This window comes from Dendrobates tinctorius, unplaced genomic scaffold (assembly GCF_039654945.1).
Source record: "Dendrobates tinctorius isolate UK_male_01 unplaced genomic scaffold, ASM3965494v1 ptg000199l, whole genome shotgun sequence".
NCBI classification, from domain to species: Eukaryota; Metazoa; Chordata; class Amphibia; order Anura; family Dendrobatidae; genus Dendrobates; species Dendrobates tinctorius.
In genome coordinates, this window is record NW_027361866.1 from 11,105,832 (window position 1) to 11,131,504 (window position 25,673).

Below are 25,673 nucleotides of genomic sequence, written 5' to 3' on the forward strand. Positions count from 1 at the left end.
GGCATGCCTGGACGGACCATGCAACGATTTTTTTGTTGTTGGATCCGCATTTTCCATTGCGCATGCCCGGAGAAAGGAAGTCAGGGAGAAAATTAACCCTGAAATCCTTTCTTGCGGAGGAAAAAAAATTCATTCTCTCTCTCTCTCCTTCCCGGCCAGCGGGGATCCTGTTGCATCCGTTTACATCAGTTAGGAACGGATCCCCTTTTCCGCCTTTTTGGCGGATTTTAACTGACGCAAAAAACTGAAGTGTGAAAGAGGCCTAATACTCATAAAACACATTATCAAATACTTCACAGTAAAACATTCAACAATTATTCTTGTAAGGTGCTGGACACCGCTCCCAGCCGGAATCTCTTGCAGTGTCCTTTGAGGTAGACATCATCTTCGAAAAGTGTCCATGCAAAAACATTATCTTCGCAAAGAGTCTCTAAATGTAAAACCAAGAAAGGGCACCTAAAGAGGAGCAACTATTTACAAGTAAGAGTTTTTGGATCACTTCAACTTCATGATCGCTAGTTCAAATTGGGAAAACGCTGCCAATCAAAAACAGGGCAACAAAAGTGCTTCCAGAAAAACATGATAAAAAAAAGGCACAACTGGTGCAACAAACCCTCCTGTGCAACGAGATTTGAAAAAGTATTTCTTAATTGTGGTCCCCTCCTGGGGTTCTGGAAGCTGAACTGGAACTGTTCTCAGAGGTGGTATCATCGTGATTCTGGCTTCTTGCCAAAGGGTCTTGAAGCTGTGGCAAATGGAACCCATGATGTATCGCAATTTCCGTCAACTGTTCTTTCTCAATAGGTGGTTCCACTGGTCTGGTACGAGGTCTAGCTCCTTGGGCTTCTGCAGCTTGCAGGCTCTGACAGGCCACCACCTGGGGACTTGGCAGTGAAGGAATCCCGAAATCACCGTCCCAAAACGATCCAAACCCCCTTCTGGCCTGTAGATGTCGAATCGGGCAGGCCGGCTCCAATCGTACCCCCACCAGCATGGTCCTCCTCCCCATCAACCCAATAGGAAGGCCGGTGTATATACCTGGGAGTTCCCGACGGTGCGGCCTCTGCTCCAGTGCAGGCGTGGTGGAAATAGGCACTGTCCGGTGAGACACCAGGGATGGCGGTGGAGCCAATAGCAGCTCCGGTTCTGCAGGGGACGCTGGCGGGACCTGCGTCGCCGCGCCAGGTTCGGGCAGGGGCTCCTCTTCCTCCACTTCAGCTCCCTGGGCTGCATACAGCTCCTCTGGTATCAGCGGCAAAGAGGGGACAGAGTACGCTGCTGGTGGCATGGCAGCGGCTCCAAGCTCCGCAAGGTCTGCCAGGAGAAGATCCGGTGCAGCAGCGATGGGTACCAGTGTCGCGGGTACCGCAGGTGTAGGCCCCTCCGGGGCGCGTTGCCGGCTCAGTCTCTCTAAGGCCTCCTGCCTCAGCCACAGCCGGGTGGTCAGCGTGACTATATCTTCTTCCAAATGCCGGCGGTTCATCTCGTGGATCGGGTTGGAGCCTTTAGCCATGGCGCCAGGGAGATCCGTTTCCCCGCGCTCCGCAGGCCTCCTTCCCTCACTCTCCAAAATGGCGTTCTGGAGTTCTTCTTCCTGCCTTGGCCCCTTTCCCGCCACTGGCTTCTTCTGCCCCTTTTTCCAGGGGCGGCGTCTTCTTCCAGCGCCTCCATACCAAGCCAGGATGCGTACCGCTCAGGGGGTGGGCCATGTATCTGTCACATAGTAATTCAGGCAGGGAAGGCCCAATACTCTTCGCGGTCTTTTCTTAGGACCTCCCATCTCTTCACGCCCTTCTTCTCCGTGCCAGCAGCCATTTCTAATGTCCATTTTACAGTCTATTAAATTTGGTCTTCTGCACATTTTCAAAAGCACAAAGTCTCACAAATCTCAGGCGCACAGAACCCGATGGCATCGGGTCTCGTCATCCTGTTCGTGACACCAAAATTGGGTCGCCCCTCACACCCAGGGCAGCGGGGTACTCGGTACCGGGCCAGTGTCAAGGGGGATAATGTGTCACAGCAGCGGTGACCTGGTCCGTGGCCCTGGGCACCCAATATCAATGGCGGTGATGTTAATGGTGTTAAAGTTTATTTGAATAGTTCGTGATGCCACCCGTGGTGTTTGGCAAGGGAGATGTTAAGCCAACACTGCATGCAGATCCACTGGGACTGATGGTGTGGTGCCTCAAAGATGGTGTAGCTCCCCACAGGTGGAGCTGTAGTCCCAGGGCAGTGTAGGTGCAATGGATGAGGAGAGGCACAGAATGGTAAAGCTGCTGTTACCCAGATGTAGCGGTGCTGAAGGTGTTAGCGGCGAATGAATGGAGGACACCAGGGCTTGCAGTTTCAAAGCTTTACTCACAGTTCGTGGTACCCACTGGTGCCTGCCTCTGTGCCATGTCCTCTGGGGTAGAGACTTAATCAACCTTCCGGGCAAGTCAGGATTCTCCTCTCCAACACTCCGACAACATGTGCCTTTCCTGAACGACTCCTCTATTGCGGCTTTTAGTGTGAAGAGCTCCAGTACCGTAGTTCTCTGGAATTCCTCCTGTCAGATGTTCCTAGAACCTCACTTGTATGACAGACAGCTGTAGCCTCTATCGGGGACTCCTCTCAGAGTCCTGGCTCGCAAATCAGTTGCTGTTGTGTCCCAAGTCTTGGATGGGAGTAGTGCATTTACAGCCAACTACTCCACCGGTGTCTGCTTCAGAACTGTAAGTGTCCATACAACCTCAGGGACCAGGCCCCGGCCTTGCGCTGAGCACCTATAGGCAGGGTTCCTCTTCCGACCCACAACTCCTCTCTGTTCTCCTACTCCTTCGGTCCGCGCTGTTCCTTCTCTCTCTTATGGAAGCTTAGGTTGCAGGTCTACGTCTTTCTCTTTCTCTTCTCTTTCCCGTGCCAGCTGGCGAGGATCACTGAGGCAGCTGCAGCACTCTTTCTAAACTGAACTCAAACTGAACTCAAAACTAACTTCAGAACTGAACTCCTCTCGCATGACCTCCTGTCAGACTGACCTGCTGTCAGACAGACCTCCTTCTCTGGTACTCCCCCAGACTGACCTGTAATTCTAAACCTTCCCCCTCTTTTATACTAACTCCACCCACCTCCCAGCACATCTCGTGTTACGAAGCAGGGTTCCACGAAGGGTGCTCTGCTACCCCCAGCCTGAAGCTGCTAGGCGGACCTACTGAACTATCCTGTGTGTGGGATGCAGGTGTTGGAGTGTGGAAAGGAGTTCCCAACTTACCTAGTTGGTGGGGCACTACACCTTAGGAGAAGGTGCAGTACCTCTGTGGAGACTGAGCCTCAGGGGCACCACATTCAGCATTGCCGTTTCCTCAGATTGTCAGCTCTTGTGATCAGGCCCCGGCTCCTCGCTCCGGTTTCTCCTATACAGTGAGGTCTCATTATTCCCCTGCATAAGGATCTAGTGACATAGTGTAGACTGTTATCAGCATTGCCGTTTCCTCAGATTGTCAGCTCTTATGATCAGGCCCCGGCTCCTCGCTCCAGTCTCTCCTGTACAGTGAGGCCTCATTATACACCTGTATAAGGATCTAGTGACGCAGTGTAGACTGTTATTCAGCATTGCTGTTTCCTCAGATTGTCAGCTCTTATGATCAGGCCCCTGCTCCTCGCTCCGGTCTCTTCTGTATAGTGAGGCCTCATTATACCCCTGTATAAGGATCTAGTGATGCATTGTAGACTGTTATCAGCTTTGCCGTTTCCTCAGATTGTCAGCTCTTGTGATCAGGCCCCAGCTCCTCGCTCCGGTCTCTCCTGTACAGTGAGGCCTCATTATACACCTGTATAAGGATCTAGTGACGCAGTGTATACCATGTGGGGCTGTGCTGTATACCGTGGTGCTGTGCTGTATACCATGTGAGGCTGTGCTATATACCATGTGGGGCTGTGTTATATACCATGTGGCGCTGTGCTGTATACCATGTGGTGCTGTGCTATATACCATGTGGTGCTATGTTATATACTGTGTGGTGCTGTGTTATATACTATGTGGGCTGTGGTATATACTATGTGGCTGTGTTATATGCCATGGGGGTACATTATACATTATATTCTATGGGGGAGGCTGTGTTATATAATATGGGGGGCTACGTTATATTCTATGGGGAGGTGGGCTGTATTATATTCTATTCGGGGTTACATTATGTTCTATGGGGGGCTGTATTATCTTTATTATATTCTATGGGGGGTGACCGCATCATACTCTATGAAGGGGCTACATTATACTATATGAAGAGGCTACATTGTATTCTATGGGGGGCTGCATTATATTGTATGGGGACTTTATTATACTTTTTAGGGGGCTACATTATATTCTATTTGGGCTGCATTATATTATGAGGAGGGCTACATTGTATTCTATTGAGGGGCTACATTATACTAAGAGGGGGGCTGCATTATATTCTATGGGGGTTACATTATATTCTGTGGGGTGGCTGCATTATGCTCTAAGGGGTGGCTGCATTATACTGTATCGAGGACTAAGGGGAATATATTATACTGTATGAACAACTATGGGGTGCATTATACTATGGGAAGTGAATTGTACTACATGGATGACTGGCGGTGTATTATACTATATGGAGCACTATGAGGAGTGTATTATACTATATGGAGGACTGAGCAGTGTATTTTAATATATGGAGGAGTGTATTATATTCTATGGAGGACTGAGTGTATTTTAATATATGGAGGGCTATGAGGAGTGTATTATACTATATGGAGGACTGAGGAGTGTATTATGCTATATGGAGGACTATGGGGCACATTATATTATATTTAGGACTATGGGGTGTAAACTGTAGATGTGCTGCTGATAACATGATACTGTATGGGGACAGATTGATCCATTAGTGATTGTTCTGTCTTCATCATTCTTTCTCAGATGGTGGAAAGAGGCCGGGAAACAAGTGTTGAACGACTTCAATATTGTCGATTACACTCATTTAGCGTCCTGAACTCAGCGCATGTGAATACAATCGAAATGCTTCTGTGTGATGTGCAATATGTTAGCATTTGGGACCCCAATTTAAACTTTGCCTAGGGCCCCACTTTACCTAAAACCAGCCCTGCTCATACACATGACATGATGCAGCATCACAGATCATAATTTCTGCCAGTGCCTTCTTTATAAGATACACACACACCACACTCTTATATGGCCTAATATGTCATATGAGGCCTGTATACCAACCGTAGACCACACTATCATCCTCCTGAATGCCGTACATAGGCAGAGAGTGCGGTCTGTACAGTATGTAAGAGGCCAATACTCTGTATGTCTTATAGGGGGCCTAATAGGAGTCCGACACTCAGTATGTCTTATAGGGGGCCTAATAGGAGGCCGACACTTTGTATGCCCTATAGGAGGCCTAATAGGATGCTGACAGTCTGTATGTCTCATAGGAAGCCTAATAGGAGGCCGACAGCCTGTATGTCATATACGAGGCCAATATGACTTATATACCACAATATCGGCATCCTATATACTGTACATACCACATTCTCAGCCTCCTATAGAAAGTATCTGTTATAGGAGACCGAGAGTGCGGTCTGTATGTGATATAGGATGCCAAGAGTACAGTCTGTGCTAAAAGGCACACGTTTTATTGGGAGAGGCCAAAAAATGAACACATAATAAAACTGTTTATGGTAGCCATAGGGTGGGCCCCTAGAGTCAATTCCCCTGGTGGGCCCTAGGCACACCAGTCCGACCCTGTATCAAACCATCTCATCCTGCAAATCTACTCTTCCTTGAGGTGACATAAAGTACTCAGCAAATTTGTCCCTCATTCTGGAAACTGCCACAGGACTCCGAAAAGTAATATTTTGATAATCACGCAAGGTGGTTTCAAACACCTTGTCATCCATGCCAACCTGTTCCTTGCATATGACAAAATTGTGCAGGACCACACAAGCCTTCACCACCTCATCCACAGTCTCAGTCTTCAGTTTAATAGCGGTCAACAGAACTCGCCATTTCGATGTTAGAATGCCGAAAGCACACTCCACCACTCTTTGCGCTCGTGTTAACCAATAATTGAATACTCTTTTAGTTGGCGTCAAGCCACTACTTCCGTATAGCTTCAGCAGGTGTTGCAAAAGTTGGAAGGCTTCATCTCCAACACACAAACGGCATTGGTGTCCCAGAGGTTCCAAGGAGTGGTCTTGAAGGTGGAAATTGGAGTGTGTCTCCGTATAAATGACGCCCCATTGCAGATGTGGCGCCCCTGAAGCTCAGTCGCCACAGAGGGACTGCACCTTCTCCTAAGGTGTAGTGCCCCACCAACTAGGTAAGTTGGGAACTCCTTTCCACACTCCAACACCTGCATCCCACACACAGGATAGTTCAGTAGGTCCGCCTAGCAGCTTCAGGCTGGGGGTAGCAGAGCACCCTTCGTGGAACCCTGCTTCGTAACACGAGATGTGCTGGGAGGTGGGTGGAGTTAGTATAAAAGAGGGGGGAAGGTTTAGAATTGTAGGTCAGTCCGGGGGAGTTCCAGAGAAGGAGGTCAGGCTGACAGAAGGTCAGTCTGACAGGAGGTCAGGCGAGAGGAGTTCAGTTCTGAAGTTAGTTTTGAGTTCAGTTTAGAAAGAGTGCTGCAGCTGCCTCAGTGATCTGAGCCAGCTGGCATGGGAAAGAGAAGAGAAAGAGAAACCTAAGCTTCCATAAGAGAGAGAAGGAACAGCGCGGAACAAAGGCGTAGGAGAACAGAGAAGAGTTGTGGGTTGGAAGAGGAACCCTGCCTATAGGTTCTCAGCGCAAGGGCGGGGCCCAGTCCCCGAGGTTGTATGGACACTTATGGTTCTGCAGCAGACACCGGTGGAGTAGTTGGCTGTAAATGCACTACTCCCTTCAAAGACTTGGGACACAACAGCAACCGATTTGCGAGCCAGGACTCTGAGAGGAGTCCCCGATAGAGGCTACAGCTGTCTGTCATACAAGTAAGGTTCTAGGAACATCTGACAGGAGGAATTCCAGAGAACTACGGTACTGGAGCTCTTCACACTAAAAGGCGCAATAGAGGAGTCGTTCAGGAAAGGCAGAGTGTTGGAGAGGAGAACCCTGACTTGCCCGGGAGGTTGATTGAGTCTCTACCCTGGAGGCAGGCACCAGTGGGTACCACGAACTGTGAGTAAAGCTTTGAAACTGCAAGCCCTGGGGTCCTCCATTCATTCGCCGCTAACACCTTCAGCACCGCTACATCTGGGTACCAGCACCTATACCATTCTGTGCCTCTCCTCATCCATTGCACCTACACTGCCCTGGGACTACAGATCCACCTGTGGGGAGCTATACCATCTTTGCTGCACCACACCATCTGTCCCAGCGGATCCGCATGCAGCGTTGGCTTACCATCTACCTTGCCAAACACCACGGGTGGCATCACGAACCATTAAATTAAACCTTAACACCATTAACATCACCGCCATTGATATTGGGCGCCCAGGGCCACGGACCAGGTCACCGCTGCTGTGACACATCCCCCGGACACCGGCCCGGTACTGAGTACCCCGCTGCCCTGGGTGTGAGGGGCGACCCACAGACATTTTAAAAACCTGAGAATCATTGGAGCGGCCATAGGCCCCAATAATCACTGCTATAAACTTGCATTGTGCATCTGCAATGGCCATAAGCACGATTGAGAAATATTTTTTATACTTACAATATTTTGAGCCAGATGCAGCTGGTGTGACAATCCTTATATGCTTACCATCCACTGCACCCAAGCAATTGGAAAACTGGCAAATCTTTTCAAAGTTTTCTGCTATGTCCAGCCACCTCTCTGTTGTGCGATGTGGAATATACTCCTCATGTAAACAGTCCCACAATGCACAGCAAGTCTGTTTTACAATCCCCGATATGGTTGCAATTCCAAGCCTGAATTGATAATGTAGTGAGGAAAGGGATTCGCCAGTTGCAAGGAATCTGATCAAAAAGGCAAAGACAATAATTAATACAAACTACCAGCAACAACATTACAGTTAGAAGTCTGCAGGAGGAGAAACAATACAAATGGCTTACCGAAGAGTAACCATCAAACGCTCTGCCGGTGATATGGAGAAGGGGCAATATGTGTCATTTCTCCTAATTGCTTCTCCAACACGTTCCACCAAAAAAATAAAAATTTTCCACACTCATGCATGCATAGTTGAAAAACTTCTCTGGGTTTATGACGCACCCCGGGGGCCGTGGGGTACTCGGTACCGGGCCCGTTAACTTCAGTGAGGGATGTCACAGTGGCTGTGACCCAGTCTGTGGCCCCAGGCAGTCAAATGAAAAAATGTTTGAGTTATTATTATTGGAGTGCAGGAAAAATGAAAATAAAGTTTATATAGGAATATGTGACACCACCTGTGGTATTCTGGTCAGAGGCGACCAGTGCTGCGGTGTTGTTCCCCTGAGACTGTTGGTGTGTCGCAGCTGAGGTGAAAATAGCTCTCCACAGGTAGAGCAATAGTCCAAGGGCTGTTGAGACTTGTTGTTAAGGGCAATGTTGTCAGGCGGAGTGGTGGATGAAGCAGTGCTGGGTGCTTGGTGCAGAAAGGAGACAAAGGACTCAGTTGAATGCAGTTCCAAGGGGCTTTACTCACAGTCTGGTGCACACAGATGCCCACTTCGGTGCTGAGTCCTCCAGGCAAAGGGGTCCAGTAAACTCCCAGGAAAATGAGTACACCCCTCCCACACTTCCTGTCAGTATATATCTTCCTAGGCCGTCTCTTCAATGCTGCTTTAACTCCTTCCTTCCTTTTAGCATCTCACAGTCAGTGGCCCAGGCTAGCTGCTGCGGATACTGTCAGAATTCGTAACTCAGGAGATTTCTTGATCCTACATGGCAGCCTTTCTGGAGAAGGTAACTGTGGAAGTCGCTGTGGCCCATACAGTAACCACAGCTGTCAGCTTGCTAGTTAAGTTCGATGTTCACTTCACTAGGCTAGGGGCTAAGACCCTTCTGTGACCTAATTACTTCCCCCACCTGACGGCTATTAGCGTGAGTCTCTAGAAAAATCACTCCTTCCTTCAAGGAGCCTTCCTTTCCAAGCCAATCAGTCCAGCAGCTCCTCCTGACTGGAGCTGCCCCAACACGTCCTTCCACTTGCCTCTCCCCCTGAGGGAACTCTTCAACTCACTTCAAATCTCCCACTCTTTCTCTAAGCTCCGCCCACTTGCTGTCACTGATTGGCTGTTCTAAATCACTCCACTTTCTAAGCTCCTCCCCTTCTACCTACCTTCCCCACTAACCCCCCAACACCCTTTCCTAGCCAGTCTGGGATGAGGCCATCCTCCCGAAGGTTACACCCAGATGCCTTGACTAACTAGTGTGTGTTGGGTGCGAGTGTTAGGAGTGTGGTCAGGTGCCCCTGCGGCACCCCCGGAAGTATGGTCACCACAGTGGCATTACCTTCCTCCTAGGGAGGGTGATGTCATGCTTGGAAGCAATGAATGATCTCTCTGTCAGGTAAATCCAGCACACAGCACAGTTCCCACTCCAGGCCAGAAGAGGGAGCTCTGAACCCAAACTGCTGAGAAGCTGCTCTCTGTGGCCAGGAAGAGGAAGTTAGGGAGTTCGTGTGGAGAAGGAGAAGTGTGTGGATGTGGGAGAGATGAGCTGGATGATTGAGCTGAAGTCAGGCTCACTTCTAGCTGTAGTGCATTGTCCAGAGTCTGGTATCCGAGGTTGTATGGATATTGATGTTCCTGCAACAGATACCGGAGGAACAGGAGGCGGTAAATGCTTTGTTCCCACATAAGACTCGGAGGCACAGCAGTAACGTGTGTGAGCCAGAAAGAGGAGGCTACGGCTGCCTGTCATACGAGGGGCGTTCTAAAAGAGAGCAAGCAAGAGGAACTTCAGTGTAACTCAGAACTGCCAGTGCCTCAGATAAGCGTTAGGAAGGAGACTACACAACCCATCTGCATAGAGAGATTCCTAAGTTGCTTCCAGACTGATCAACTCCAGTTCCATCTGCAATCTGGATCCTGGAATGCACTTACAAAGCAAAGTAAAAGTAAAGGAAACTGCACCCCGTTGTGTCATTGCCTTCTTCCTGCAACCCCTTCAGCACTGCTACATCTCTGTGCCTAACACTACACCCTCTTCCTCAACACCTATTACTACTGCCCTGGGACTACAGCTCTACCTTTGGAGAGCTATTACATCTTGCTGCCTTATACCATCTGTCCCAGAGGATCTGCACTGCAGCGTCGGCTTAACCCCTTTATTGCCGAGCACCACAGGTGGCGTCACGTATCATCTACCTATAAACTTTACTCAGCCATGTTTCACCCCTTTTGCATGGACGCCCAGGGCCATGGACCGGGTCACCGCCACTGTGACACATCCCTCTGAGACACCGGCCCGGTACCAAGTAACCCCACAGTCCTGGGGGCGATCCATTTTTGGTGTCACAAGCAGGATTTACGAAGTCCTGTGTGCCAGAGACTGTATTGTGTGCCATAGACTTATTGTGCAATTGCCGCCATTACCCCGCCATTTGGCATATGCGGGAAGTCAAAGAGGCGTGCCGTTGTGGGCGGAGCCTGCAAGAGAGCGCGAAAAGTGAAGTGCTGCGCGCGAAGAGATCAGCGGGCGGGAAGTGAGAAGCTGAGGCCTGCAGTCCCGGCATGCCCCGATCATCCAGCCTGTGGAGCTGCAACCTGATAAGCCAGTAGAACACGGGGCCTGGCTAATGTTAACTAGGGGGGGAAGAGAATGTCTGAGGCAAGAGAAGATGCAGCGGTGAATGCCACCGCACCTCCCACAGTGCCGCAAGATGCAGGGGCAAGCGCAGCTGCAGCTCCAATGGCACCGCAGAATCCAGCGACCAGCGCTGCCTCCAGAGCACCGCAAGAACCAGCGCCCACCGCAGCAGCCCCCATAATGCCACTGTCCATGCCCTATATACTTGGAGCGGCCTGGTTACCACAGAACTCAGGGGAGTCACATACCCTGAGTGAATTCAAAGAGAGACTGTGCAGTTTCTTTGAGGTGTATCCTCTGTCTGAAATCCAAAAAGTGAACATCCTTATTGGGCAGCTAACTGGTGCAGCGCAAAGAGAAGTAAAGTCCTGGCAGGACACTGATAAAGAGACTGTTAATAAGATTCTGGCTAAGCTAAGAAGCACCTTTGACAACCACACTGCAGCTGAAATAAAAATAAGATTCTTTGGGTGTAAGCAAAGAGTGCAGGACAGTATACGGGACTATGCTCTTAACCTGCAGGAGGCGCTGTGAGCCATAAAGCATATTGACCAAGACAGTGTGAAAGATGGAGACAGACTGTTAAAGAAGCAATTTGTTGAGGGACTCCTATCCAGTACCCACAGAGCACAGCTGTGCATCATAGCCCTACAAAACCCTGATCTAGACTTTGCAGACTTTAAAGACAGGGCTATCCGGGTGCTGCATGAACCAAATGTCAGCCGCCCAGTGCCCCCTAGGCGTCCAGCAATTACATGCCACCAAGAAGCAGCATCTTTCCCTCAGAGCCCTGTGGAGGCTGACGCACAGACTCTAGAAGGTGATCCATCTGAAGAACTGCGCCTTCAGGTCCAAGAGCTGACCAAAAATATGGCTGCACTTGCCAAAACTGTGCAGTCCATGCAGGTGTCCTCAAAGGAAAAGATCCAGCTGGCCTCCAGTCCAGAGGATGTCCCGTGGCTACGGAAGAAGAGGATCCCGCCACTCCGAGGGGGAGACAACGATCAATATAACCAGGACGGACTTCCCATCTGTCGTCACTGCCGCAAGGCAGGCCACATCGCAAGATTCTCTTATTTAAACGAGCAACCCCTGGGGCAGAGGGACAACCCCCAGGAGTAGGACCACAAGGCCCAAAGAACTGGCTAGCCAAGTATGTTGGAGGGCGACCGGTCCTCCCAGTGGTGATTGACAGCATCCCCATGAACACTTTGCTGGACACTGGCTCTCAGGTGACAACTATGCCATATATCCTTTACAAACAGTATTGGGATGACTCTGAACTTACTCGCGGCCCAAGTGATGAGCTGACAGTAGTTGCCAGCAATGGTCAGTCTTTGTCGCAAGTAGGATGTAAAGAGATTGCCATTAAGGTGGGGCAAGTGGAGTTAAAATCTCAAGGTCTGATAGTTGTAGACATTGATCGACGAGAATGTAACCCAATGATGACCTTAGGTACAATGTGATTGAAAATTGTCTTGCCGAGGTTATTGTTTTGTTGCAACAGGTAGCCGAGACTGCTGGTTCCAGTGAACGAGTCCTGCAGAAGGAGATCAAGGCCCTGATGCAAAGACAGCAGGTAGAACTGTCTGGCGGAGAAATTGGCAGCGTCAGAGTGAGTGATTCTTTCCCCATTGCGATACCCCCCAGATGTGAAATGCTAATTTGGTGTTGGGCAGCCATAGGCCTCAGAAGAAAAGATTACCCAGCATTGGTAGAGCCAGTGTACTCTGATAGCTGGCCCACTGTCCTGACAGCCAGAGGGGCAGTTGATGTCCGCAAAGGGAGAGTACCTGTACGCCTCTTGAATTGTGGGGAGGAGGAGGCCACAATACCTCGGTATGCCACAGTTGCTAAGCTGGCTACTGTCAGTAGCAACGCAATACAGGCAGCAAAGCCCTTGGTCTCATTCGACCAGGCAGGGGACAATGGCTTTGTAAAGCAGCTGGCGCAGTGGTGTCAGCAGCTGCATATGGGTACTGACTCCACTCCTACAATCCAAAAGAATGAGGTTTACTGAGTGGCTCAGGGGTATGAATGGGTATTCAGCAAACACCCTCTAGACTTTGGGAAGGCAAGAAGGGTTCAACACCATATCCCCACTGGAGATCATCCACCCATTAAAGAAAGGTACCGGCCTATACCCCCAACACAATATCAATATGCCAAAAGTATGTTGCGGGAAATGAAGGAAGCTGGGGTGATCAAAGATAGTTGTAGCCCCTGGGCAGCCCCAATAGTTTTTGTGAAAAAGAAAGTTGGTACCATGAGAATGTGTGTTGATTATCGAAAAATTAACAGCATTACACATAAGGATGCCTACCCATTACCCAGAATTGAGGAGTCATTAGCTGCACTTAAAACTGCTAACTATTTTTCCACCTTGGATCTCACTAGTGGGTATTGGCAGGTTCCCATGGCGGAGGCAGACAAGGAGAAAACAGTGCTTACTACACCATTGGGTCTCTGCGAGTTCAACTACATGCCGTTTGGGCTCTGCACCGCCCCAGGGACATTTCAACGGCTAATGGAGTGCTGTCTTGGACAAAAGAACTTTGAGAAAGTTCTGTTGTATCTTGATGATGTCATTGTTTTCTCCAAGACTTATGAAGATCATTTGGAGCACCTGGCTGAGGTGTTTGAAGCTATGTACAACTTTGGCCTGAAAGTGAAGCCATACAAATGCCACCACCTGATGCCCAAGGTTCAGTACCTCGGCCATGTAGTGAGTGCAGAAGGTGTGGCACCGGATCCTGACAAAGTCACTGTCATCCGGGACTGGCAGAAGCCCAGCAACCTCCATGAGGTACGTCAATTCCTCGGGTTGGTAGGCTACTACCGAAGGTTTATCAAAGGCTTCACTGAGATAGCCACACCTATGCAAAATCTTCTGGTGGGCCAGCCCAAGAAAGCCAGGAAGAAGAGTCCTACATTTGAATGGAATGAGGAACTGGAGAGGTCCTTCACTCGACTGAAAATGGCTCTCACAGGAGATGAAGTTCTGACCTACCCAGATTATGACCAAACATTTGTTCTGTATACTGATGCCATCAATGTGGGACTGGTAGCAGTACTGTCACAGGTAAAGAATGGCAAAGAAAGAGTGATCTCCTACGCCAGCAGGAAGCTTCGTCCCACTGAAAGGAACCCTGACAACTACAGTTCTTTCAAACTGGAGTTCCTCGCCGTAGTCTGGGCTGTGACTGAACGATTCAAGCATTACCTAGCTTCAGCCAAGTTTACCATCTTCACAGACAACAACCCGCTGACTCACTTGGAAACTGCAAAACTAGGTGCACTGGAGCAGCGATGGATGGCCCGGTTGTCTAACTATGAATTTACCATCAAGTACCGAGCGGGACACAAGAATGCCAATGCTGATGCGCTGTCCAGGATGCCCTATCTGCCAGATGGGGAAGAAGACCCAGAGGCACTCGAAGTTATAGAGTTACCTGCCTTCCACCGGCCAATTGCGGCCCAACGTGCCCAAGCAGTGAGAAACAGACGATCTATCGTGAAAGAGGCCACCCTAAATCCGTTGCCTCATCATGACTGGCCAGAAACATAGGATAGTGACCCCGCAGTCTGCCTGGTAAAGGAGCTACTGTCACAAGCTGACTCACACCCAGGTCCAGATGCTCCTGAAGAAACCCAGCAGTTATGGAAGGAAAGAGGCAGGCTATTCATCTATGAGGGAAAGCTGTGTCGGAGGAGTATCAATGCCCGCACTCATGAGATGGTCTGGCAGGTGGCAGTCCCAAAGAGGGAGGTATTGATGGTCTTGGAAGCGTTTCACAATGGAGCAGGACACTTTGGATGGAAGAAGTTGGAGGCCTTGCTCCGAGAGAGGTTCTACTGGGCTGGTATGTGGAAGGCCATTGAAAATTTGTGCCGCCGGGAGTGTGGACAATGCAACCTGCACAGGAAGAACCGTAACAGCCAGCGAGCATGTTTGCAGCCAATAATAACCAAACAGCCAATTGAGTTGGTCACCCTGGACCATGTGAAGCTAGTCCCAAGCCGTTGAGGCTACGTTTATGCTCTTACCATCATTGACCACTACTCGAGATTCCTGGTAGTCGTACCTGTCAAGGATGAAACAGCCAGGACAGCAGAAAGAGCATTCCAACAGCACTTTTGTTGACCACACGGATATCCTGAGCGAGTGCTTACAGATCAAGGTCCAGCCTTTGAGGCAGAAGTGTTCCAGGAGTTCTGGAACTTGTACGGTTGCAAGAAGATCAGGACAACACCGTACCGTCCACAGACCATTGGCATGTGTGAAAAGATGAATCAGGTGGTGATCGATCTACTGAAGACCTTGCCTTTGGAAGAGAGGAATCTTTGGCCAGAGAAGTTGCCAGATCTGGTAGACCTCTATAATCACATTCCTGTGAATACAACCAACTGCACTCCAGCCTACCTACTGAGAGCGAGGCCTGGCAAGTTGCCTATTGATTTGGATATGGGAGTCCTGACACCTGATGTGACATAATCAGATGCTGACTGGGACACAGAGAGGCAGCAGCAATACCGAAGAGTACAAGAGTGCGTGGAAAAGAGTCTAGCGCAGGCAAGACAAAAGCAGGAAAAGAACTACAATCTACATGCACCTGCAGTTCCCCTGTCACCAGGAGAACAGGTCCTAAAGAGGAAAAGGAGGATGCATAAATTGGATGACCAATGGGAAGCTGAACCCTACACCATCCTACCATCAAACTTTGACAACACCAAAGTGTGCCTTATCAGTAAGGATGGAGGAGAAACCTCATCAGCAGTATGGAGGGATCATCTGAACCTGTGCCCTGACCAACTAAAGGAAACGATGGGAGATCAAACCTACCTTCAACCCATAAAAGAAGAAGAGAAAAAGGTCAGCACTGCACTCGGAGAATTTCCTGCAAACTGGACAAGAGTGGATCAAGCCATCGTAGTTCCTGTCCTAATCTTTCCCCAGCCTACTGCAACTGAAGTAGCAGAGACTCAAGAGAACTCTGAAAATCAGGAAGTTCAGGCAGCAGATGCCACACCAGCAGTGGAGCCAGAGAATCCTCGTCCTGCCAGTGGTGGATCTGTCATGCCCACAGTGAGCCTAAGAGTTTGCAGATGGCTACTACCCAGTTTACCAACAGCATTAACAGGCACACTAATCCTAATTAGGCCATTAGAAGTAACCATGCTACGCAGATCTACCTGTAGTACAAAAGGTGAGATTCCAGTTAGATATAGAGATTAAAGTGCAAATAGAAAATGTAAACTATACCTGTAAATATGCAATTTTGCAAACTTATGTGCCTACAGAGACTCTGTAAGAACTTTTTGAATATCTTATTTTGTTTTGATGGACAATTGGGCCACAGGACTATGTGTGGCCAAAGCAATCCTTGTATATAGTTACCAACTTGCTCAGGAATTGGACCATATACATTGACGCATGGACTAATCAACACAAGGACTATTTTTGAGCTTTGGTTTTTGTAATTTTTCATTTTTTGAAATCTTGTAACAGTTACAATTGTTCATTTGTGTATATGTTTGCATGTTTTCTTAGTCCGGGAGTACTGAATTGCACTAGGGGGGAATGTGCCACCCTCAAGAGTATGGTCGCCACAGTGGCACTACCTTCCTCCTAGGGAGGGTGATGTCATGCTTGGAAGCAATGAAGGATCTCTCTGTCAGGTAAATCCAGCACACAGCACAGTTCCCACTCCAGGCCAGAAGAGGGAGCTCTGAACCCAAACTGCTGAGGAGCTGCTCTCTGTGGCCAGGAAGGGGAAGTTAGGGAGTTCGTGTGGAGAAGGGGAAGTGTGTGGACGTGGGAGAGATGAGCTGGACGATTGAGCTGAAGTCAGGCTCACTTCTAGCTGTAGCGCATTGTCCGGAGTCCGGTATCCGAGGTTGTATGGATGCTGATGTTCCTGCAACAGAAACCGGAGGAACAGGAGGCTGTAAATGCTCTGTTCCCACATAAGACTCAGAGGCACAGCAGCAACGTGTGTGAGCCAGAAAGAGGAGGCTACGGCTGCCTGTCATGCGAGGGGAGTTCTAAAAGAGAGCAAGGAAGAGGAACTTCAGTGTAACTCAGAACTGCAAGTGCCTCAGATAAGCGTTAGGAAGGAGACTACACAACCCTTCTACATAGAGAGATTTCTAAGTTGCTTCCAGGCTGATCAACTCCAATTCCATCTGTAATCTGGATCATGGACTGGACTTACAAAGTAAAGTAATGTTAAAGGAAACTGCACCCTGTTGTGTCATTGCCTTCTTCTTGCAACCCCTTCAGCACTGCTGCATATCTGTGCCTAACACTACACCCTCTTCCTCAACACCTATTACTACTGCCCTGGGACTGCAGCTCTACCTGTGGGGAGCTATTACATCTTGCTGTCTTATACCATCTGTCTCAGAGGATCTGCACCGCAGCGTCGGCTTAACCCCTTCATTGCCGAGCACCACAGGTGGCGTCACGTATCATCTACCTATAAACTTTATTTACCTATGTTTCACCCCTTTTGCATGGACGCCCAGGACCTTGGACCAGGTCACCGCCACTGTGACACATCCCTCTGAGACACCGGCCCAGTACCGAGTAACCCCACATCCCTGGGGGCGATCCACCCCCATCTTACCTGGTCAAGAAATACCACACCTCTGGATGAGGTGCAGTACCTCTGTGGCTACTGGACCCGCAGGGGCGCCACATTTACTCTCAATTCCATATATAGCATTGAATAGACGCCACGTGTCATTCGCTGTGCTGTGATCGGGTAGGTCCAAAGACGTCGCCGCAGACGCAGGATGCGCTGTCTTTCTTGCTCCTTTTCCTGAACGATCACTACCAAACGATTTGCCTCAAAAGCAAAATCCACATAGATGTTCACAATCTTCGCTATAACTCCTTCCATTTTTGCCACTTGCTCTACAACCTTTCCAACGTGTTGTGTGTAAACACTCCATATATAGGTTTCCAATAGTTTCCAGTAGCCAATAACGTTTTGGGAGCCCCCCTTTTGGCATTTTTAAAAAACGGATCCATCAAAAAATGGGAGAAACGGATGGAAAAAATGCTAGTCGGATCCATCGAAAAAATGGATTCGTCGCATCAGATTTTCACAATTTTCGACGGAGCCATTGATCCATCGCGCCGCCGGATTTCGACTGACGCCAAAAAACTGATGTGGGAAAGTGGCCTTTTCCCCAACTTTTCACACTGGGAAATGTTTAAAAATGGCAACAGAATTTATCCCACTTTTTCTTCTGAATGTAGAAATACCCCATATGTGGCTGTACAGTACTACTCTGCCATACGGAGTGACTCAGGAGGGGCTCGGGAGGGACAGAGCGCTATTAAAGAGCCCCTTAGTGCTAGAAAAGCAGAATCCCCCCTCAAGTGACCCTATTTTGGAATTTATAACCCTTTGGAAATGTAGTTACAGATGTAGTGACCAGGATCGGATTGGCTACCAGAGGATCCTCCAGTTCTGACATCTGATGGCATACTGGCCAGCAGCTGCCTAGGGCCCCCAGCCAGTGGCAGGTCGCTAATAGTGGCACACCACGCAGCTGCTATGGGGGCCTCCAGTGCAAGAGGAGCAGCAGCTGGTGTCAGAAAGCAGATGCCGGCTACTGAGGCTAAAGCCTGTCCCCATGGGCGTGGAGAGGGGTGAATATTAATTTTACTTTAATAGCGGGCATTGCTTTCCTGCAGTCTGCACAGTGAACATAAGTCATGTGTGCCAGCAATTTGCATACTGACCCCTCTCCCCTGTTGTCTTACTGGGCGGAGCAGTGACAAAAAGTAATCAGAATGCAAGAGCTCTCTGTAAGACTATGTGCACACGGTGCTTTTCTGCTGCATATATGCATCAGATTTGGCCCTGCGAATAAGCAGCAGAACTGCATGTGATGTACAGAACCATTGTAGCCTATGTGAAACAAAATCCGCTGTGCACATGCTGCTTTTTTTTCTGCACGGATTTGGTGCAGAATGAAAAAGCAGTATGTCACTTCTTTTGTGTGCTTTTGGTGCAGTTTTCCACCTGCTCCATTCTAGAAATCCACAGGTGGAAAACCGCAGGGGTAAACTGCACAAAACATGCAGTGAAACCGCACAAAAAAAGCACTAAATATGCAGGTCATTTGACCTGCAGATTTAGTGAAATCTGCGCAGAAAATTCCAAAGCAGAATACGCACTGTGTGCACATACCCTTACTTACAAAGAGTGCGCCGTAGTCTGCAGCAGGCAGCATGTCAGCTGTGTTATCAATGACGCCCACACAGCGCTCTGACTAACTGTGGGAGGAGCCACAAACAGGACGTCCTCCCAGCGTGACACCACCACAACTCGCAGCTCCGCTCAGACCTAGTCAGAGGGCAGTGCGCGCATCACTGATAACACAACTGACATGCTCGCCTGCTGCAGACCACGGCTCATGATATGTGAGTAACAGTGCACTCTTTTGCCCTGATGGCTTTTTATGCAGCTCTTGATAAGAGGCGCTTTTGATAAAATGCTGCTACAAAGGGAAACAAGGTGGATTTTTCTATTGAATACATGTCATCCCCTTGGTTTGAATGAGCGGTTACATTTTGGCTGCTTTCTATAATATATTTCTTATCTCATCTGCTTGGTGGATCTTTTGGTCTGCCGAAAATTCTAGTACACTGTGGAAAGTTTGCTCCAGGCCCTGCGAGCTATAGAGTCAGCCAAAAAAACAAGATTGCTTAAGTATCATATATGAAGGGAGATTATCTGTCCTGTATCTTTTTGATACTCCTTTCTGTTCTTTTGTATATCCTGGGCTAAACTTAAAAATAAGAGTCTACACAAGGACAATTCTGAAGGGAGTGTACAGTATGTCAACCATTAAATCATGCACTGATGTGGAGTTCCTCCGGGGATACTAAGTGTACATTCTGTACACCTACTTATCATAATTCTTTTCTGATATTTTGGCCCCTCTTGTCGATTCGCCCAGATAGCTGGTTCACAAATTCTATTGATTCTTGAGTATAATCTATAATTATACTGGGTGGATATTAAAAAATCTTCCATCCCCCAGTCTTGTAGTTGATAACTCATTATAATATTTATAGGATGGTATTTTTCACCCTGTTCATTTTGGACTTTTAAATATAAGATCAGTGCAAATTATATATACAATTTGCGTTAATATCCCTGATTGCCTGACATCTCCTTAATGGGATTGCAGTGCTTTCCTTCCAAAGTCATTCCTTTAGTGTGCGGTTTATGTTTAGAATATCGGAGAGACTTGCTGCATTTATTGCTCTAGGACACCATTCACTCTCTGACTGCATTAAATGTGACTCTGGTAGTTATGTGCACAGTGGCAGTCCTGTATTTTGGAACATAGGAGGAGGCTGCATTAACCTTTCTATAATACCATTCACACTTTGGACGCATGAAATATGATATTGGAAACAATGGGTAATATGGCCGTTTCCTTGCATGCGTCCTGCATTTTGGAAAACAGGAGGCTAATATTGGTAGCAGCTAATGGAATGCAGGGGGTTAACATCAGTAGCAGCCGTATTTATTGCTCTAGAACACCATTCACACTCTGATTGCAATAAATGTGATTCTGGTAATCAGTAGCTTGTGGAATGCAGGGGGTTAATATCAGTAGCAGCTGTATTTATTGCCCTAGGACACCATTCACACTCTGATCGCATTAAATGCGATTCTGGTAATTATGTGCACTGTGGCAGTTACTATTTCATGCGTCCTGTATTTTGGAACATAGGAGGAGGCTGCATTAACCTTTTTATGATACCATTCACACTTTGGTTGCATGAAATATGATATTAGAAACAATAGGTAATATGGCCGTTTCCTTGCAAGTGTCCTGCGTTTTGGAAAACAGGAGGTTAATATCAGTAGCAGCTGATGGAATGCAGGAGGTTAATATCAGTAGCAGCTGTATTTATTGCCGTAGGACACCATTCACACTCTGATCGTAATAAATGCGATTTTGGTAATTATGTGCACTGTGGCTGTTCCTGTTTCACGCGTCCAGTATTTTGGAACATAGGAGGAAGCTGCATTAACCTTTTTATGATACCATTCACACTTTGGACGCATGAAATATGATATTTGAAATAATCTGATGTCAGACGCAGGGGGTGGAGCTTACTAATAATGGAGTCTTTATCAAGAGTCCATGTACTTTCCCCTCCAGGACTCCACGTGGTAGGGACAGTCACACTAGTTTGTTAGGCACCTCGCCACTGCAGGTCCTGTGGACTTAATGGCTAACACTAATTTTATATATCCTTTCCTACTGCTTTACAGCTATTCGACTCCCCTGATGAATCCCCACCATTGGGGAAGAAACGCATAGGGAGCTTTTCTATCTATTTTTCCCCTTATCAGTGGGGGTGTCCACTACAGGATCCACTTGGGGCCTGTCCTTGTTAGGACAGGAGTAACGCTGGGGCACGACAGGGAGTGTAGGGGAACACTTTACATTAACACTGGTTTTCCCATGTCTCGGCTCTCCATGAGTAGATCATCTCTCCAGCAGGATACGCCCTGATGCTGGAATGCTATATCTATTACCAATGGTGAGACCAAACCATTTTTTAATGAGCACTGGTTCACATGAGCATTTTTTTGTAATGCTTTTGTGTGTTGTGTCCTTTTAAAGGTTCATTAAATGTTCTGTTTCTCTAGTCACCTTCCACGACAGCCATATCGGAGTATGTCTCCCTGCCCTAATGGGGGACAGGAAATGCACAAGAGGTTAAATAACCCTCCCCTTCCTGCTATATCAAGTGTTTTTTTCTGGACACACTAGCATGTATAGTTACCACCAAGGTGTAGGAATCGACAGGAGGTAGGCAGAGGCCACTACACTCGCCTCTTTGTAATTGTAAAACCCTCAGGAAAGCAGGGTTAAAATAAACTTAAAACCCTTGAACCAAGTGGTAAAGTACAGATGGTTCAGGATGGAGTCGGTTAAGTTGGCAATCCCCCTCATAGGACAAATTGGGTGTTGGCCACAATAGATCTGAGGGACGCTTACTATCATGTCCTGATTCATCCAGACAACAGGGAATTCCTCAGGTTTGCGGTTTTCCAGGGTCCCCGGGTCAACCACTACCAGTTCAATGTCCTGCCGTTTGGGGTGTCAGCAGCCCCTCGAGTGTTTACCAAGACAATGGCAGAGGCAATGATCTTCATTTGCCAGCAGGGGATTTGCATTGTCCCATACCTAGACGACCTTCTAATAAGGGATCCATCCATGTCTCGCCTGAACAGTATGTAGGAAAGTCCCTGGAGATTTTACAGTCCTTGGGTTTGATCCCCAACCTGGAGAAATCGGACCTTCTTCCTTCGTCAGGGAAGAAGTTCTTAGGGATACTCCTGGACTCAGGAAGGCGAACCTCTTTTTTACCCAGGAAACGACAATTTGACCTTGTTCAGAGGTCCTCCAGGTTTGGAGACCAGAGAACACCAACCCAGAGACGCAATGTCCATACTAGGTTCACTTATAGTGTGCATCCAAACTGTTTCCTGGGCTCAAGCCCATACTCGGTTCCATCGGTCCTATGTACTCCTGTGTTCAAAGTAGTATCGGGATACTCTGACCAAGAGAACCCCTCTTCCTGGTCATGTGAAGGTGTCTCTCTTATGGTGGCTGGACTACCAGAACCTCCAGCGGGGCGTCAGCTGGGATCAGCTCTCCCTGAAAATTGTCACCACAGACGCCAGTCAGGGGGGGTATGGCCCCTAGACGTCAGAGCCAGCTCCTCAAATGTGAGAGAACTGAAAACTGAGGAGGAAGCGTTGAAAGCAGCATCAACCCTTTGTCCAAATCATCATGTATGTGTCTGCCCAGACAATGCGACTACATTGTCCTACATCCGACACCAAGGAGGGACGAAATTCTTCAAACAAAAAGTTGGTAGCTGCAAGAAATTTTTCTTGGGCAGAGAAACGTCAGTTGGAGCCTAGACCAAACAGCATTTTGCCTCTAGTGTCAAGGTGGGGAAATCCCAATGTGGACCCTTTTTGCCAGCGACAAAACGCGAAGGTGGAAACGTTTTTCCCTCAGTCCCACCGACGGAGCGTGGGGAGTAGATGCCTTCTCCCATCCGTGGCAGTTCAATCTGGCTTACACCTTCCCTCCGATTCCCACGGTAGCGAGAACACTGCAGAAGATACGGGCAGAACAAGTCGCTACAATCCTAGTGGCTCCCTTGTGGCCAGGGGAAAGCTGGTACATGGAGCCCTATGGAACATGGCTCAGGAAGCCCCAATACTTCTGCCCCTAGAGGGCCAGTCTCCTTTACTAAGACCCTCTACTGCACCCAGACCCGCACAGAATGAACCTTGCGGCCTGGCTACTGAAGCCGGAATTCTAATGGCTTAAGGCCTTTCCGAGAAAGTGATCTAAACTCTACAGTGTTGTAACTCTCTTCTAATCGGTCTCCCTCTTACCAAACTCTCCCCCCTCCAATCTGTCTTGAATGCTGCAGCCAGGATCATATTCCTCACCAATCGTTACACCGATGCCTCTACCTTGTGCCAGTCATTACACTGGCTACCCATCCACTCCAGAATTCAGTATAAACTTATTACCCTCACTCACAAAGCCCTCCATGGCTCAGCACCACCCTACATCTCCTCCCTTGTTTCAGTATACCACCCTACCCGCACCCTCCGTTCTGCTGATGACCTGAGATTAGCATCCTCAATAGTCAGAACCTCCCACTCCCGTCTCCAAGACTTTACACGTGCTGCGCCAATTCTTTGGAATGCACTTCCCAGGTCAATACGATTAGTCCCCAATCCCCACAATTTTAAGCGTGTCCTGAAAACACATTTATTCAGACTGGCCTACCACCCCAACACATTAACCTAATCTATCCCTGTGTGGCAGAGCCAAAAGTTTTACCATAACCAGGTTCCCCGCATCATGTTCCCACATGCTTTATGCCTCCATTAGCCCTCTGTGTCTGTACTGTTACACACTTAACATTATGGCTGGTCCATACAATCAGGGCAACTGTTACCACCCACCTTTCGTGTCTCCCTCTTTCCTCATAGACTGTAAGCTTGCGAGCAGGGCCCTCTTTCCTCTTGGTATTTGTTATAATCTACTGTATGTGATTATTGTTATGCTGTAATGTCTATTGTCTGTACAAATCCCCTCTGAAATGTAAAGTGCTGCGGAATATGTCGGCGCTATAAAAATAAAATGTATTATTATTATTATTATTATTATTACAGTGCCACTGGCCATTCTAGACTGAGCATGACTAACGCCATTTACGGGAAGGTTTGGAAGATGTTCTCATCTTGGTGTTCCCTAAGTGCCCTCGACCCCTTCCATCCTGATATCACAGATCTTAGAATTTCTTCAAGACGGCTTAGTTCTAGGGCTCACTCCTAGTATACTAAAGGTACAGGTATCAGCTCTTAGTTCATTTTACAATCAAGATCTGGCAAGCCATCGCTGGATCAAGCGATTCATAACCTCAGCAACTAGAATCCGTCCCAGACTCTGCAGTCAGTTTCTCCGTGGGACTTGTACCTAGTTCTCAAAGGCTTGACCAGGGAACCGTTGAGCCACTGTCTTCCACGGCTCTGGAAAACTTAACACTAAAAACTGGGTTTTTGGTAGCAATTACTACCACAAGGTGCATAGGAGAATTACAGGCCTTTTCAATACAGGAGCCATACTTGACCATCACGGAAGATAGCATCTTCCTAAGGTTAAATCCCTCCTTTATGCCTAAGGTAGCCCCAAACTTTCATAGGTTCCAGGATATTGTATTACCTTCCTTCTGTACAAACCCCTCCAACACGAAAGAAGAAGCCTTTCACACCCTCGACGTCTGTAGAGTAGTTCTCTTCTACCGCCAGCAAACGGAGAGTTGGAGGATTGACCAGATTTTGATTCAAATTTCCGGTTGGAATAAAGGCAAAAGGCGGCAAAAATTACAATCACGAATTGGATCTGGCAAGCTATCAGCCTCACCTACTCATCACAGAACGTTCCTCCTCCTACATCTCTGAAAGCCATCTCTGCTCGTCAGTATCAACATCATGGGCAGGAAGAGGGAACGCATCTTCTGAGCAGATATGCAGAGCTGCCACCTGGTCATCTGTACATACATTCACCAGACACTATACACTAAATTTCAACAGGGATTTAATGTTTGGCAGATATGTTCTGCAGGCTGATGTCCCTCCCTAAAAAATTAGTTGTTGGTATTTCTCCGATATGGCTGTCGTGGAAGGTGACTAGAGAAAATAGAATTAGTCTTACCGGTAATTCGGTTTTTAGGAACCTTCCACGACATCATTAATTTCCCTCCCTATCTGATACTCCTTATTGGATGATTCCTACACCTTGGTGGTAACTATACATGCTAGTGTGTCCAGAAAAAACACTGGATATAGCAGGAAGGGGAGGGTTATTTAACCGCTTGTGCATTTCCTGTCCCTCATTAGGGCGGGGAGACATCCTCCGATATGGCTGTCGTGGAAGGTTCCTAGAAACCAATTTACCGGTAAGACTAATTCTATTTTTAATTTGCTTCATATGGATACTCTCTAGGCTGTGCGCAGCCAATCAGTGTTAACTTTGTTTGTGTCCTCTTCTCCCCGGCTGTACACAACTCAAATAATGAGCTGGGCTGTCATCCATAGCTCACGCTGTTGTGAATTCCCTTGTTCGGACCTCTGAGCCGTAGCTCCCTCTGGTGGTTACTGGGAGTAGTGGAGCTGGCCAGTTGGATGGAAGTTTTCCACCTGATGATAATTGGGAATCTGGGATTACTGGCTGGCAGCATATAAGTGAGCAGGTTTCCCTTGGTGGTTGCTGGTGATTTCCTCCTTGTGCATTTGGAGTTCTTTTGTCTCCTGCCTGATCTGCATGGTTCAGTTAAGTGATTCTTTTGCTAATCCTTTG

The 25,673-nt window shown here is 48.1% G+C and overlaps 1 protein-coding gene across 3 annotated transcripts in view; it reads left to right on the forward strand.

Annotated features, from left to right (window-relative positions):
- The first annotated feature begins 19,013 nt into the window (after nt 1-19,013).
- The window catches only part of LOC141056745 (uncharacterized), a 99,952-nt gene continuing 93,292 nt past the window's right edge, over nt 19,014-25,673 (forward strand). For 2 of the 3 annotated variants that reach the window (XM_073553195.1, XM_073553197.1), the window contains exon 1: nt 19,020-19,170. The gene's annotated coding sequence lies outside the window, so the exon portion shown is untranslated. Of the gene's footprint in view, nt 19,171-25,673 lie in introns of all 3 variants that reach the window. The other variant, XM_073553194.1, reaches the window with a different exon arrangement.